General features: G+C 38.1%; 1 protein-coding gene across 5 annotated transcripts in view; it reads right to left on the reverse strand.

Moving 5' to 3' along the window:
- The window catches only part of AK5 (adenylate kinase 5), a gene marked incomplete at both ends in the record, with an annotated part of 234,571 nt that overhangs the window by 145,346 nt on the left and 73,510 nt on the right, over positions 1-15,715 (reverse strand). The gene's annotated exons all lie outside the window — the stretch shown is intronic.

The following is a 15,715-nucleotide window of genomic DNA, read 5'->3' on the forward strand; positions in this document are numbered from 1 at the left end:
GCAGTGCTGTTAAATCCAAGGGACAATTACCTTGGATTACTGCTAACAGCAGAGAAAGGAAGCAAGAAGCCTGGAGCCTCTTCCTTTCAGGGGTCTGTGATAATAACCATGATTAATACACTCTGAAAACCACAGTAGGCATGTCTTTTCGGGGGGGGGGGGCTTCTGAGGATGCCAACCACATCCATTGCAAGGGAGATACTTATCAAGGAGGGAGACAGCCATCTGATGCTTTCTGCTGAGGCTCACCCAGAGCTAGGGATCCCAGCCATACACTGCGCCTTCCTATTTGAACACTGATTCTTCTCATATTGGATCCTCCTAGATCCTCTAAGGTAGATGGGAACATGAGGTGCTCACACCAAGAGACTGGGGAATAATGCTGCAAAGGTGGTTGAGACTGGAGAGCAAAATTGAGAACATGGTAGAAACGCAGCATGTTTTCTCTTGTGTTGGCTTTGGTATATTTATACCCAGACCTCCCAAGATTGTGAAAGTATGTCCATCCCATGCAGAATAGTATTGCATCTTGAACCCTTTTTTATTGTGCCTCTTTGTGCAAATCTAAGGTAATCTGCTGTCCTAGGGTATCCAAAACTCCCCTTAGCCCAGAAAGTCTACATATTTCAGATCCTTTAATTGCATTAACCCTAGTGTTTGTTACCTTCACAGATTCAGTATTTTCCCTGGAGTTTTGTATCCATTTTCATATACCCTCTCTGAGTTCATAAGGTAACTTCCCAGTTTCTTCATAAGTCCAAACTCGATTTAATATATGTCTTTAAGCAGACTCCACCTTCAAACACTATCATGTTACATTGCATGTGTAGAGTATAGGGGTCTTACAACAGAATAATTCAATTCCTTCCCCTCATCCTTTGTTCTAATATGTTTGGTTTGTTTTTACATTTTGTTTTAAAGATTTATTTATGCATACAAGCACTGGGGTACAGGCCAGAGGTGTGGGAGGGTGAGAGAATTCACCAGAGACAGGGCAGGGAGCAGAACAGCCAGAAGGACTGAAGTACACTGTTGAGGGGAGCAGTAGGTGAGACAGGAGAGGTCTGCCACACCATGTGGGAATCTCCCTGGCTGGCCAGGAATCGAACCAGCGCTGCAGAGGCTGCAGAAAGCTTCATAGTTCTGCGCTCAACCTGCTGCACCACCGGGGAGGCCCTTTTTTTTTTTTTACATTTTAAAATTTATATTGTCATTTGTTTTACTCTTACATATGCCATAAATACAAAATAGATGACTAATGATTTTGCTTTAGACAGTTTTCTTTTTGAGTACTTAAAAATAAGTACTTTTCCTTGACTTTAATTTTTTTTTTTTTACATTGTAGGTCTGGTGACAATGAAATGGCCTCCTTATTTGTTATTTGTTTAAAGATATCTTAATTGGGCCTCCCTGGTAGCTCAAGGGGTTAAGTCTCAGCACTATGAAGCTATGGGCAGCCACTGCAGTGTGAATTCAATCCCTAGCCAAAGAGGTGACCTACATTCACAGCAGACCTCTCCTGCCTTGCCCACTGCTCTCCTCAGCAGTGTATTTCAGTCAGTCTGCATGTTCTGCTCCCCACTCTATCTCTGGTGAATCCTCTCACCCCATCCCCCACATCTCTGGTCTACAGCCCAGTTCTTGTATGCATAAATAAATAAAATAAATCTTAAAAAAATAAAAAAATAAAGATATCTTGATCAAGGTATTTCCAGTGAGCACAGATTCCTTGTTCATTGTTTTTGTTTCAGCATTTAAAAGATGCTACTTCATTGTCTCCTGGCTTGCAATTTTCTGACATAAAGTGTACTGTGATTCTTATTTTGTTGCTCTATATATGAAGTTTCTATTTTTTCTGGTTTCCTTCAAAAATTTGGTTTGTCTCTTGTTTGCAGTAGTTGGGTTATTATATGCTTAAATGCCTTCTCTGTTTTTGTATTTACCCTGCTTAGTGTTCTCTGAGCTTCTTGCAGTTGTGGTTTGACGCCCCTTGTTAATTTCTGGAAAATTATTTATGAAATTTAACTTCAATTTAAATTGTTCTCTCCTATTCACAGTTCTCTCCATTCTGGAATCCAGATAATAAGTATGTGAGGTTGTTGAACATGCCTGGTTCTGTTTTTGGGTTTTCTTACTTTTATTTCTCCCCCTCCATGTATCAGTTTGGGTAATTTCTATTGCCCCTTCTTGAGGTTCTCTGATTCTTTCCTTGGTTGTGTTGAATAAAACTGTTTCATGATTTTTAGAATAAGACACAATAAAATAACAGCTAAGTGCTAGCAAGGAGGTATTTACAAGTTGCTATAGGAACACAAAAGAAGAAGGCTTCACAGAGATTGTGACATTCAAGTTAAGTATTAAAAAGAGTGTGTCAGAATTCTCTTAAGGGCAAAAGGTGTGCAAAGTACTGTTTTGCAAAAGCACAGAGGTATTATACTTTACCCCTCACTTAGGGAACTACTGGTATTTCAACAGATTTAGAAAGAAACATGGCAAGAGTAGTCCTAAGTTCATGCAAAGGAATTTTCGCTCTATTTCAGAGGTAATAGCTAAGCAATAAAGGATTTTAAGCAGCTTAAAGGCATTATCATACCTATCACCCATGAAATATGTGCATATTGTCTGGAAGAGACTGGGTTGGGAAAACTAAAGCAGTGAGTTACTGTAGCAATGTTACAGAAGGAGTGGCGGGGTGGGAGAGCTAAATGAGCTGTGGCAGCAGCAATAAAAAGAGGGCCTACCCTCAAAACCTTAAAAATGAATCTGCCATATCTTCCAGCGATTCCACTCTTAGGCATCTACCCAAAGGACATAAAAACACTATTTCAAAAGGAAACCTGCACTCCTTTTTTTATTGAAGCTCTATTTATAATAGCCAAGCTATGGAATCAACCCAAATGCTCCCAATGAATAAATGGATCAAAAATTTGTGGTTTACACACACAATGGAATGCTACTCAGCCATCAAAAAGAGACAAATTCATGACATTTGTGGCAGCATGGATGGGGCTGGAAGGGATTATGCTAACTGAAATAAGTCAGAAAAAAAAGATAAATATTGGATGGTTTTACTTAATATACTGAATATAGAGAAATGAACAAAAGGTCAAGAAAAAGACAAAATTTGCAAGGTCACCATAAATCTGAGGCATACAGCAAGGAGGGAGCAAGGGAGGAGGAGAAAGGTGTATCAAAACAGGGAGGGAAAAGCCAAAGAAATATTAATAATGGTTCATGGTTGATATGGTGGTAGGAGAACTATGAGGACTACACCTGAGGAAAGAAACCTATTACTGGACAAAAATGAACAATGATATAAGAAAATAAATTGAAAAAAAAAAGTAAAGCCTACCTGAAGAGGTATAGAGAAATTAAAATGATGAGAATTTGTTCACTGCTCAGACATGGGAGTGAGAGGGAGTGGTTTTGGGTGACTAAATTTTTTGACATGGTTCCTTAGGAGATGGTGTTGATATTTATTGAGAGAAGGATGTAAGGAAGGAGCAGATTTGGGAAAGGGTAGAAATTGTAAATTCCGTCTTGGACATCAAATTGTCCATGAGACATCCAAACAGAGGGGACATTTCCTTTCCTCAGGGAGTCTGATACATTGGTTTGGGGTTCCCACAGAAACTATGAGGGCTGAGTGAGAAGACAAAATTGTACAGAAAGTGAGAGGCGAACAGAGTCCACAAAAGGATGAGGAGAGGACATTCTTTATTATGGAGGAGTGATTGTCATGTTAGTGTGAATACTCAGGAGAGTGATATCATTGTCTATTGCAGCTTCTCTACAAAGTAATGCTATTTAATGATGTCACTAAACACAAGGGGGGTTTCTGTTTATTTCTTATTTCATCTATATCCCCTTTACTTTGACACTGTGCAATCTCCCTACCAAATACAATACTAAAACGCTAATGGTGCTTTCCAAAAATCAAAGAGAAAAAAAAATCCAAGGGAAAACCCACAAGAATAGTTATTGGCACCACTGATCAATTGGCAACATAGGATTTTGTTCTGGCAATGGTTTTGTATCAGTTGTAGACATGGTAGTTTTTATTCCTCAGTTGTCAGGAAGGGAGCATCATCAGAGCGTGCCTCAAACTACTTGTCTTCCCTCCTGATTTGCACTAAATGAGTACTGGGGAAGGATGGAGCCTGAGTGGTGTTGCTGTAGACTCCAAATCACATTATTGTCATGCTCCCTAATTATTGTTCAGTGTCTGGACTCTCAAGTGACATAAACCAGTGCCAGAAGTCTGAGGCTGTGGAGGATGTGTTAAACACTGAAGTGTGACTTTCACTGCTTTTTTAAAAATAAGAGATTGTGAAACACTAAAAAAATTAATCAATTGTTATTGCACAAATTTCCAATAACTAAAATACACAGCTCATGGCACTTGCATTCTCTCACTCAAGCTCCATAGCCACCTAGTGAAACAGACAGCAACATGATTCATCCATTCCCAACATGAGAAGATGGAGGTTTAGAAGTTAATTTGGTGACACACATAGAAAGTGACAGGGTGGAGTGTCAATCCTAGATTCCAAATTCCAAACCAGGATATCTTCCTTACACATCCTTGTCTTCCATATGGAACCAACATTGTGTTCTGTTTGATTATTCCAATCTGTCTAAATAGCTGCCTTCTCTTATGTGGACAGAGGGAAAAAGCGTGGCTAATGCAGCATTATGATCCAGCATTATGATCCATCAGCTCCACAGATGATCCCCCAGACAGGGGACTAGGAAGCAACACTGAAGAATGATTACAAATCGCGCTATCAAAAATATTTCTGACAAGCCAAATTTGTAAAAAAACAACAACAACAAAACCAAAAACCCAAAATCCAGCTCACTTTGAACAAAACCAAAAAGAGAATGCAGACGGGCATAGAGCATCAACATTTCAGCTCTAAGACTGCTAGTTCTCATTTCTACTTGCGCTGATATATTTCTATCAGGGCTTGGATGGCAGATCCCCAGTATGCTGTCATTTCATTTTCCTGTATTTATGGCAGACACCTATCTAAGTGACGGAGACACCTTTTCTAATAAAGCACAAATTCCTCCCTTGCCTCAGCAAAGCACACAGAGGGGTTACCGGTCAAGTTTCATAAGCCAGACAAAACATATTGGCATTCCTGCTTGAGAGCGTGATCTGAATTGCTGTGCGACACTGCAGAATCAGCACAAGGGTTTGGCCTGGTCTAGATTATAGCATGTGAGCTCTTTCTCTTTAGCAGTATGAACTTGGTCAAGTGCTTTCAAGTTTCTATAGACTTAGTTACTTCTTATCTACCATACTAAAATGTACATGCTAATGTATAAAAATGGTGCACTTTTGACACTTATTTAGTGATATATATATTGTAACTGTAATAAATTTTTTTAATTAAAAAAGAAATAAAATAAGACCAATAATACCTTAAAATACAGTGTGATTGAGAGAACTAAATGAGATATGTGGGTCACTTGGCTCTTTACCTGGCACATACTAAGTAAAAAGCAAATGGTGACCTTGTTATGAGTGTTACATAAGATCGATGTAAAAACTAAGAGTTATTAATTCAATGAGTTTGGTAATAATGAATTTACTAATATTAATTTTGAAGAATCAGATAAATTTAATGCATATTAAAGTGATGTATTAACAACTTTCCCATGATTACTTTTAGATCTCTATTTTATACTAGCTTCTTAAAACAAATCTGTATTTATAGAAAATGAATCTCAAGAATAAAGCACATTGGGCCTCTCTTGGTGGCCCAGGTGGTTGAGCACAGCACTGTGAAGCTGTCCGCCTCTGCAGTGCCAGTTTGATCCCCGCCACCTGGCGAGGGTCCCACACGGAGCTGCAGACCTCTCCTGTCTCACCCACTGCTCCCCTCAGCAGTGTATTTCGTCAGTCTGCCTGTTCTGTTCCCCACTGTCTCTGGTGAATCCTCTCACCCTCCCATGCATCTGGTCTGTACCCCTGTTCTTGTATAAATAAATAAATATTAAAAAAAAGAAAAAAGAATAAAGTACATTTGGAAGGGATATTGCTAAACTTGACCTTTTGGCTGATTTTTCTTGGTTATAAAAAGAAAGACCTCAATTGGTATAAAGGAACTGAACTGAAATGTAATAGAGAAATTTAACCCAAAGGAAATTTTGCCAAAGAAGAATTTCAACATAACTACTTGAAGAGTTAATAGGTCACTTTTACTATCAAGTGAAGAGAAAGAAAAACGAAAAATGAAGTCTAAGAGTATTTTAATATGAAGCTGGGAACTGTCTAAGGATGAGCTCCCACAGGTTTTCTAGAATTGTCTGGGTGTTAAGAGATTTGCATTCCCACTTTGAATTATTGTAAGAGAGTACAGAGAATGGCAGGCAAACAAAAGGTTAAAACTAAGTTCTATATTTTTGGCACAGGTTTTGGTAAAAAAAAAAGATACCAATTAATTTCACTTGAGTGTTTACAGAGTCAGAGTTAGAATTCATTGAGTTGGAAAATGGTATTCTGAATAGAAATCTTAGAAATGACACATTTACTCAATAATGTTATTTTATGTGCTGAGACATACGTATAGTCCCTTGGGCAATTTTTGATATTGGAATAATATTTTTAAATAGAATTTTCTGATATACTGATTCCAATATCATGTATAAGATTTAGATGTTACTTTAAAAATAGAGAAAATATTTGTTTCATCAAAAGTATTTATAATTTACTCTAAAGAGTACACAAATTTTGAATACTAATCTGACAATTGGATGATCAGTTAAGCATGTTTATTCAATCACAAGTTTATTTGGTTGTAGATTCTTTACTTTAACAAATGTTACTGTATGTTAGTTTGATACTATATTACCATAAAATATGGAGTCTTTCTTTTCAAGGAACTTACAGGGCTGAGTAAATAAATTTTCTGTTAAATGAAAGGTTATATAAAATGGCATCTGAGATCTCTTTTAAGTCTATGTATCAATGATAAATGATAACATATTTTCAAGAAATGACCGAGCCTGATGCTGGCAAGAGCACAGTGAGATACAAAGTCTCTATGCACAAACGGAGGAAGCAGAATGATCACAGATTTATTCTGGAAGGTAATTTTGCAACATGTACCAAGAGTCTAGAAATGAACCAGAGCTGTCACTTTTTGGAAACAATTCTGAAAAAACATTTAAAATTGTGGATATGGATAAACAAAGGTACTTGGCACATCTATAAAGGTAAAAACTTAGAAATTTAAACATCTAAGAATTGAAAAAATGGAGATATCTAAGAATTGAAGCACTGCTTAACCCCTACAACAGAATACAAAGCAACCCTAAAATGGTATTTATGCGTAATTTTTAATTGGTAAATGTTCATGCTAATTTTGGGTACTCAGTAATATAGAAGATGCTTTCAACTAGTTTGTGTGCACACACACATATACACATGATATTAGTTATTTAAATTTTGCTTAGAAATAAAGTTAAAATGTTTGGAAATTGTGGGTAAAGATTGCTGTCTAATGGCATTCAGGGAGCAAGAAATCTTGCCAAGTTTCCTTTACCATGCTGTTTTTTACAGAATTAAATCTAAGTCCTTATATATTCAACGTGATTTAATTGCTACTTTTTTGATCAAAGAGAGAACTGTGTTCAGACACTCATTCTAAAACATTGGTATCTGACATTAGTAAGTTAAATGTATCCTAAATGACTAAGCTCATACTTCTGTTTTGGAATATTATATGTAGAGATTCAATAAAAATCCCAGTTTTATTCGATACTTGCTTTTTATTTCTTAGAATACTGAAAATTAATTTTTCCCCATAAAAAGGAGAAAAGTTTGGAAAGTCTTTGGATGGTTAAATTTTGGTGTTAAGTTCTCATAGAAAGTATTATCGTGATTGGGCTAAGTACTGCATTGTCATGACTGTTACTGTGAAAGAGGAAATGGCATGCATTTCTATTTCTCTCTGTTGCACAATTTTAGCACACTAAAAGTGCATGCTATATTAGCAAGCATTAGGAATAAAAATGATAAATAAAAACAAAAGCAGATAAGAGAGATCCAAAGGTTTAGAAGAGTGCCTGCTTTCCTCCAGGAGTACAGGCCTCTCCTCCTCAGGTCATTCCTGATAGGGCCAGGTAACTGCTAATTAAGCCATGTAATTCTGCCACTTCAATCCCTCTTCTCCCAGGGTGGATCTTTCCATGGAATGTTAATAACTATCAGAACAGAGCCTGTGTCCTTTGCAGCCATGTTTCCCAGTGTATTCTCAAATGCCTGCAGGGTAGGCACAGTGAGACTAAAATGAACCAGATCAGTTGACCCCAGACAGAAAGGGACTTACTAGCAGGCCTAAAAGCGCCACTGAGTTGACTTCCAAACATTTCATTTCTGTCTCCTTTGAAACAAATAGCACTTTCAGGGCTGTAAAATATTCCTCTATTTGGTGATTGCCCCTGCTCCCTCTTGCCTAGAAAGCAGACTGCTTAGACAGCCAACTCCTGAACACACTAAGATCGTTCCTTTAACAAAACCCGTATGTTCTTCGAAGGCTCTAAATAATGCCAAAAAGGGTTACTGGTTGTGTGGGAACTACAGTCAGAAATGAAAGCACATTATCATGAATCAGAGTCTAAGCAGGATTCTGAATGCAAGAGCGAAGCCACTTACTGTGTAAAGACACATGAATGGAAGGAACGTGGATATGTATAGTCTCCCCTTGGCCATATCCTCTCTGGTTCAGCATGGAATGGAGTTAGCAGGTAATGAAAAGTGACATCCAGCTATACATAAGTGATTAAGAGAAAAAGAATAAAAATGCAGAACCGGGAGCCTTTAGAAAGGAGTGAGAGAACAAAGAACAGCTGTCACCGTTAACTTGAGCATAGTAATGGATAGCAGAATAATCCCATGACTACGTGTGTGGTTAAGGAGGCATGGGGCTAATTTGGAGCAACGCCCAGCTGGGGAAGAAAGTCCTGGAGCCTGGGACTCAGGCTGCTGGTCCTGCACTGGGTGGCAAGCTTGCTTAGTTGGAGTCTGGTATCTTGCTCCCTGCACAAGGTGAGGTGAAATATTCTTTACCTTCCATTCTGTGGCTAAGCAGTTATAAGAGACAGTACTAAATGGGAGAAGAACAAAGAGGACTGTCATTCAACATTTCTATCAACATTTCTAAGCTATTCTGTCATCACTTCTGGCAATCTTGATCTACTTTGCATTTTTAAACCCTGTTCAATAAGTCATAATGGATTACTCACTGTCACTACACGTGAAGTAGGAAACTAAGTTGTAATACAAATAGTTGATTTTGCAATTTCTTCTACTTGCTGTGAAAGTTTACTTTGAGGGCGCCTATAAGGCTTTGGCACTCCTAGATGCTGTGAGAGAGAATGAAGGGGATGATTTGCTAGAGGCTGAAAGGGAGAATTTGTTTCCTTGCCTTTGAGATTTGGGGGTTAATCACTTTTCAGTGGCTTATGGGAAAAAAATGTCAGGCAGCCAAGCTCACGGCTGGAATTCTCCACAGGGTTGGAGGTGAAGTGTGAAAACAAAAGCTGTGGACCCGTTGCTTAGGACAGGCGTGGACAGGTGAGAACCAGCAGGGTGGGACCAGAGCAGTGAAAAAGGCATCTATCTGCCTGGTCTCTTATCTCAGGCTTGCTGCAAGCATCTCATGTCATGTCAGCCTCCTCGTACAATGGGAAGAAATTGGCTATTGAGAACAATATTTCCCGACAGCACTGGATGCTGTTTTGGGAAGAAAAGCAATACGTAGAAATTATAACGCTTCTCAAAACAGATAAAATTGCTATGTCTCAGCAATAATAAAAGTCATTATTGGCAATGGCATGTACGAAAAGTGACTTTAAAGTGTGCTTTTTGAAGGGCATGACTATATGCTAAACTGTTACATCTATTTTCCTTTAACAATTTATGATGAAATTATCATGAATACTTTTGTCAAAACGCCTCTTGAAACTACTTAAATGTTTACTAGCTTTCAAAAGTAATGACTAGTAAATGAAATAAATCAGAGAAAAACAAATGCCACATGATTTCACTCCTGTGGAAGATAAGGAAACAAAACAAACACAGGAACATCGCAGAACAAAAACAAATGCTTAGAATACAAGAACAAAATGGTGGTTGTCAGAGGGTAAAGAGGAAGGCAGGGGGTGGATAAGTTGGGAAAAGGAGTTACACAGTATGATGATGGATGGAAACTAAACTTTTTCTGAGTCATAATTTCGTATATATAGATGTTGAACTGTGATGCCGATTATATTTTAAGCCAATGTTATCTTTTTTTTTTTAAAAACCTCTCAAGTAAATGGACTGAATTAAATTTTTTTAATAGAGTCATGTTTTATTTATTTATTTATTCATTTGTTTATTTATACATGTACTGGGTACAGTCAGAAGCGCGGGAGGGTGAGAGAATTCACCAGAGCCAGAGCAGGGAGCAGAGCAGGCAGAAGGACCGAAGTACACTGCTGAGGGGAGCAGTGGGCGGCAGGAGAGGTCTGCGCGCCATGTGGGACCCTCCTCCGGTGGCCGGGGAGCAGCCGGGAATCGAACTGGCACTGCAGAGGCCGCAGGCAGCTTCGCAGCCCAGCGCTCAATCGCTGTACCACTGGGGAGGCCCAAGCCAATGTTATCTTAATAAAAATTAAAAAAATAAGTAAATGTAATAATTACCTTTGAGGTAAAATATGATTTCCTTATAATACAAGTGATTCTAATATTATAGGTTCAAGTAATTTGCACTTACTATATTCATAATCTACATATTATACAAAAGGCAGTAGGGACACATTGTCTTCACATATACAGGTGAGAGAGGCCAAAATTAACATAACTCATATTTAATTGATAAAGGAGATACAAAGATTATACATGTGATATAGATTATGAAAACAACAGAATATTGTATTAACTTGAAAACTGTGGGAGAGCTTACATTATAAAAGATGTATACATTATTTATTTGAAGAAGAAAGACAAGGAAAATAAAATTAGCATTGTTTTTACTCAGAAATCAGCCTGCTACATAACACTTCTTTAAAAATTTAGATTTTTACCTATGTTTTGTTTTTATTTATTTATTTATTTATTTTTATAGAGGCATGCTTTATTTATTTGTTTGCTGGTTTGTTTGTTTGTTTTGTTTATACATGCACTGGGTACAGTCAGAAGCGCGGGAGGGTGAGAGTATTCACCAGAGCCAGAGCAGGGAGCAGAGCAGGCAGAAGGACCGAAGTACACTGCTGAGGGGAGCAGCGGGCGGCAGGAGAGGTCTGCGCGCCATGTGGGACCCTCCTCCGGTGGCCAGGGAGCGGCCGGGGATCGAACCGGCGCCGCAGAGGCCGCGGGCAGCTTCGCAACCCAGCGCTCAACCGCTGCGCCACCGCGGAGGCCCCTATGTTTTAAAAGTACATCTTGCTAAAATGTATATTTGTTTGAGTAAATTTGAGGTTGTGTATAGGAGAGAGAATAATCTTTGGAATTAGATCTTGGTTGGAATCTGGCTTTATCACACACTGTCTGACTTTAAACCTCCCTGACACTTAGCTTTCTTATCTGTAAAATGGATTACAAACCCTTTAAATAAGGGTTTGAATAGGATGAAAATGAGCATCAAATATTTGATAGCCTGGTACAAATGGCAAATAGCATAGGCTGATTAAAGAGTGACACAGGGGGGCCTCCCTGGTGGTGCAAGGGGTTAAGACACAACCTATGAAGCTATCTGCAGCCACTGCAGCAAGAGTTCAATCCCCGGCCAGGAAGCTACCCACATGGCGCAGCAGACCTCTCCTGACTTGCCCACTGCTCCCCTCAGCAGTGTATTTCAGTCAGTCTGCCTGTTCTGCTCCCCACTCTGTCTCTGGTGAATCCTCTCACCCCTTCCACCTCTGGCCTGTACCCCAGTTCTTGTATGCATAAATAAATAAATCTCAAAAAGTGATGCATGATCACTTTTGATTATTAAATGGAACTCAGATTATTAAATTAAAGTCACATACTTTAATCTTTAGCGAATCATGCATTGCTATCAAGGTGTTATATTTGCAATCAGAAGTAAAAGAATCCCCTATGATCAAGTCACGAGTTCTCTTAAAAATAATGAATTTTGGAACCAAAGGCCAACAAAAAGTAGCTGCAGATTCTCCACCACTCTGAATCCAGTGTGACAATACTACTCACACAGACACATCACTGGCATTTGACAATGATGGGTGAAGGCTAATAGGCATCCATTGTCATTTTCCAAGAAATAGGGAAAACATTAAGTCTTCTGCTTGGAACACATATAAGCTTAAGAGGCAATTTTAAATCACTGAGTAACTTGTCAGCATTTTAGTCCACTGACAATTCTTGCCATTATGACTTGACCTTTTAAAGAGCAGAGATATTTTAAACTAAAAATTGTCCACAAGTTAAAACCACATATTTCTTACTGATAATGTAACTCTAAGACATATGGTTCTTAGTCACACATTCATCCAAAGCAGAGTGTCAAAAATAAAGCAACCGAGTACTGATAACTCCATAGCATTCTTTTTGGTGCTCACAGTGAAAATAAAACCTTAATTACTGGGGTGGAGGTAGAATGGTCTGGTAGAGAGGATGCACTTGACAGCTAGGCAGACACAGAAGTAGTTCTGGCATGTAACCTGGGGAAAATTCCTTTATTTGCCTAAGTGTAATAGTCATGTACACATTGCAGTGAAAAGTTATTAAACAAATGAAAGATGACAACTAAACCAAAAGAAGTAATAGCACCTTCAAATTTCTGAGTGTTTACAATTTGCTGGGCATTGGACCATATGCCTTATACATACAATCCCACTGAATCTGGATATCATTCTCTGAAGGTACAGTTAACCTATTTCCCAGATGATCAAATGTTGGCCTGAAGAGACAAAGTAGGATCTGAACCTACCTGACTCTAAAACTTGGTTATTCTCTTTTCTTCTGAAGATATAAAAAAGACCTAGTACCTGGACATAAAGTCTTGTACACTCTTGGACCTCCCTGGTGGAGCAAGGGGTTAAGTCTCAGCATTATGAAGCTATCAGCAGCCACTGCAGCACCTTTGATCCCTGTCAGGCCAGGGAGCTGACCCACATGGCACAGCAGACCTTTCCTGTCTCGCCCACTGCTCCCCTCAGCAGTGTGTTTCAGTAGATCTGCCTGTTCAGCTCCCCACTGTCTCCGGTGAATCCTCTCACCCCTTGCACCTCTGGCCTACACCCCAGTTCTCATATGCATAAATAATAGGACATGAAATAAATAGGACATGAAATACTTTGGCCTTTATTCTGAGATGAGATACTATTAACAGATTTGAACAAGTGAGTGACATAATCTGGTTAGTTTTTAAAAATGTTTCCTCGAGTTCCTTTGTGGTTAGACTCAAAGCAGGGAGACCAGTTGGATTTTATTGTGATAATCCAGGAGAGGGAGGGTGTGACTTGGAGTAGGGAGGTAGTGGTGGAGGGTCTAGTCGTATATTTTTTTTTCACAATTGAAAAAGACAAGTTTATCAGGAAAAGGAGAATGGAGCGCAGAGAGATGCGAAATTTGTGAAAATTGTGAAAATATCCTGCATAGTCACATACAGCAGTCTTGGGCGAGAGCTGCCATGGTGGTAGGATTTTGGGTATATTTTGAAGGAAGAGCCAATATGATTTGATGATTTGTTGACATATAGATGTGGGGTATAAGACTAGAGAGGAGTCAAAGAGTACAAATTTTTTATGCTGCTATTGAAGGAGAAGTTGCCATCAACTATAAGTGGGAAGAATGTCAGTGGTGGGGTCACCAAGAAGGGGGGCAATCTGTACATGTGAAGTCTGAGATGCTATTAGACATCCAAATGGAGATGTCAAGTGGGTAGCTAGCTGGGCATAAGCAGTTCAGAGTTCAAGAAGAGCTTAAGCTTGGAGATATAAATTTGGGAGTCAGTAGTGTTTAGATAATTTATAGGCAGAATGGAGATGAAATCATTAAAGAAGTGAATGGATTTTTGATGAATATTCTTAGTCATAACACTTTTCTTTAGCTTTAGTCATTTCATCAAGACAGATTTCTAGGAGTGGAATTAGTGGATCAAAGGGTAAGCATAATCCTAAGGCTCTTGATACATGTGCCAAATTACTTTTCAAGGTTGCAACAATTTACATTCCCAGCTAATATGAGTATTATGCTATAAACTAAAAAATTTCTGCACAGCAAAAGAAACTATTATAAAAATGAATAAATACCCTATTGAGTAGGAGGAGAAAATATTTTCACATCATACTTCCAAGAAGGAGCTACGTATTTCTGACAAGGAGCTAATATCCAAAATCTACAAAGAACTCAACAACAAGAAAACAAGCTGCCCAATTTAAAAATGATCAGGAGAGTTAAATAGAAGTTTCTCCAAAGAAGATATGCAGAAAGTCAATAGGCACTTGGAAAAATGCTCATCATTACTCGTCATCAGAGAACTGCAAATCAAAACGACAATGAGCTACCACCTCACTCCTGTGAAAATGGACCATTTCAAAAAGACCAGAAAAAAAGTATTGGAGAGAATGGGGAGAAAAGTGAACCTTCTATCCTGTTGGTGGGAATGCAGACAGGGCCAGTCCCTTGGGAAACAGTATAGAGGTTTCTCAAAAGATTAAAAGCAGATCTTCCTTACAACTCAGCAATTCTACTTCTAGGTATCTGCTCAAAGGACACAAAAAAAGTAATTCAAAGAGATATAAACACTCCTATATTCATTGAAGCCTATTTACATTAGCCAAGTTGTGGAAACAACCACAGATGGTTTATTAAGAAGATGTAGTGTGTGTGAGTGTGTGTGTGTGTACACACAAAGTAATACTACTTAGCTACTAAAATTGATGACATCTTGCCGTTTGCAACAGTATGAATGGAATTGGAGCAGGTCTATACTGTGTGATAAGTCAAAAGGAGAAAGACAAATACTGCATGATTTCACTCATATGTGGAATACAGAGATCAGAACAAAGAAACAGAAAATCAAACTTGAAACAAGCCATAGAATTTAAGTCTATGGACTTGAGACTAAAAGAGGGGGTGGTGCAGGAGGGGTACTCAGTGTACTACAGTGGATTATGGGGATTTCGGTGGTGGGAGTGGGGGTGTAACACACATCTGAAGAGGTCTGAACCTATACCCCCAAATCATATACAATGTTTAAACCATTGTCATCTAAATAAAAATAATACAATTTTCAAAAAGAATAAAAGTAAATAATCTCTTAGTTTGATACATACAAAATGGAGTCTTTTGGTGATTTTTTTGGATGTGTTAAGAAATAAAAAGTTTTTATAATGTGTTGATCATTTTTCCTTCTTTGTATTGGCTATTATGTTTTCTGCTAGAGTACTTCAAAATTTTAATTTGCATAATTTATAACTTTATTATTTTAATTTTTAATTAATTATAAATTTAATGTTTTAATATCAATTATATTTTATAATATATATCATATATATATTAATCATAAGAAAGTACAAGCTAGGAATTAGATTGCTGCAATAGTGCCTCTCTGATAACTGATGAGTTGTGACATTCCAGGCTATTTTATATGCTTGGGCAGATAATGTCAGTTTTAAAATATCAAAGTATTGAACAATAACTGGAAAAGCATACTACAATTTATTTTTAGACACACACAATGAAAAAAAAAAG

This window comes from Talpa europaea (assembly GCF_964194135.1).
Source record: "Talpa europaea genome assembly, chromosome: 9".
NCBI lineage: Eukaryota > Metazoa > Chordata > Mammalia > Eulipotyphla > Talpidae > Talpa > Talpa europaea.